This window comes from Artibeus jamaicensis, unplaced genomic scaffold, assembly GCF_021234435.1.
Source record: "Artibeus jamaicensis isolate MK-2021 breed Jamaican fruit bat unplaced genomic scaffold, CSHL_Jam_final contig_240, whole genome shotgun sequence".
NCBI lineage: Eukaryota > Metazoa > Chordata > Mammalia > Chiroptera > Phyllostomidae > Artibeus > Artibeus jamaicensis.
The window spans coordinates 7102574-7104497 of record NW_026521506.1 but is presented as its reverse complement, the minus strand read 5'-3'; the positions used below and the strand labels follow the sequence as shown (position 1 = coordinate 7104497).

Below are 1924 nucleotides of genomic sequence, written 5' to 3'. Positions count from 1 at the left end.
TAGCACTGAGGGTGAATCTATTCAACAGAGCATTCATCCTATTGGCAACTGGCCAGCACTACTTGAACTAAGGGAAAACCTCTCAAAATAAAATATTTACCTACTACCATTTTGAAAATGAAACACCTTTGTCCCTCCAAAATATTTCACTGGTTAGTTTATTGATTGAAGGCTACAAGAATGCCATTTTGGACAGCTTTTATATTATACAGTTTGCCATCCATGACACAGATATAGAGAGTCTTAGATAGTTTACCTATATAGTTACTAACAATGTGATGGCAGATGGCCTTTGGTAGCCACCACCTGATATATCTGGATCAGCATTTGAATTTGAAACCTTGTACTGTAGTGATTAGTTAGTGGCCAATTTTTTCATTTACTTTTGAATTTTATGTTAATAGATATTTTATCTAGACAAATCAATGCTCTTTTGCCTAAGTTATCAGCTTTATCCATTTCTCTTAAAAAAGAAGAGAGATTTATTTATACATTTTGTACCTCTATCAAAATCTAATTTATATCAATAACAAACTAAGGTTACAATTTAGCTTAATCTCAGGCAATTAAAACACATACTTTATTAAATCTTGATCATGCCCATTAAAATTAATTGAGACCTTAGCCCTTTGCTGGACTCTTTCTTAACGAGCTTGGAAGAAAAGATAATAAATCAAGCAAAGAAGATATTTAATGAATGTTATACATATCTCTTTTGGTTGGTTTAAACTGAAATCAATTTTCTTTTTCTACTTTACACTTTAATGATTGTTTTCCAGGAAATATATATGTACTTTTTAAAACTGAAAAAGTGCTTTATTTGCCAAAAATAAAGAACAGCGATATGAAGACACAAGAGAAAACAATTTATAAAGATGATATCCATTTAAAGGTCAGATTTTGCTAGTTAAAGGGACAGCCTAGCCAATGGATTATTAAAAGCTTCATTAACAGTAAATGAATCACTGCATACAGTCATGCTCTTACACAACTGATAAACCAGGGACAGTATGTATCCACTTACAGTTTAAGTCTTATGCCCACGGTTCTCAAGTGATTTCATTAGACAGGTGAACTGGATAGTACATGACAGAGTTTTTCCTCTCAGAGTTTGATATATTTTATGCACATTAACTCTGCAGAAGGTCCAAAGTAATCTGTACCTCTCATGTGATATCTGAGAATCAACCAGCAATTCAGGAAATACTTCTCTACTAAATTATTTCACTAATTCTGGAACATCAAAATCTATTCTGCCTTTTTCATATTTAGCCTTACTATACTAATGAAAGTGTAGACAGATAGAACTGATAGCTCCCTGAAAATACCAATGAGGTCTCGAGAGACAACTCAAGAAAGGTTTTTGTTATCAAGCAATTAATATTTATTGAGTATCTCAAGGTGCTTTGGGAGTCATCCTTGTGCAGGGGTCATGCTAATCTCCATACTATTCCAATTTTAGTATATGTGCTGCCAGAACGAGCACTGGAGGGTGCTTTGGAAGTAAAAGTTTTATGAGTTACACATCGCAAACATGAAAAATATACTTTTACTTTCTCTTCAAAAATATAAAGCTACATTCCTAGGACTAAATATCTTCCATGATGACAGAGAAAACTTTCCCCAGTCTACTGACTTAATACACATTTTTATTCAATAGATCACACAATAAAAAGCAGTAATGTTGCACAGTATACCTAAAGTGAATGTTCAGGCTATATTACTATTCAATGAAGTATCAAACTAAGCCATATTTTTATGAACATATTAACCTAGGGAATATTGTGCTCATGTATCTTAGATTGATGTCTCTCAACACTCACTGAATAGTGTCAACACTATATATAGTGAATAATTAAAATATTGTGGCTATGCATTGCCTTGGAAAAAACTTGTATCAGATATTGAGAGTGAATTTTTCTGT

At 32.6% G+C, this 1924-nt stretch overlaps 1 non-coding gene across 1 annotated transcript; it reads right to left on the bottom strand.

Moving 5' to 3' along the window:
* Nucleotides 1–1380: 1380 nt before the first annotated feature.
* Nucleotides 1381–1486, bottom strand: LOC119045888 (U6 spliceosomal RNA). The gene has a single exon (XR_005081873.1). It is a non-coding gene; the product is annotated as a U6 spliceosomal RNA (small nuclear RNA).
* Nucleotides 1487–1924: the final 438 nt, after the last annotated feature.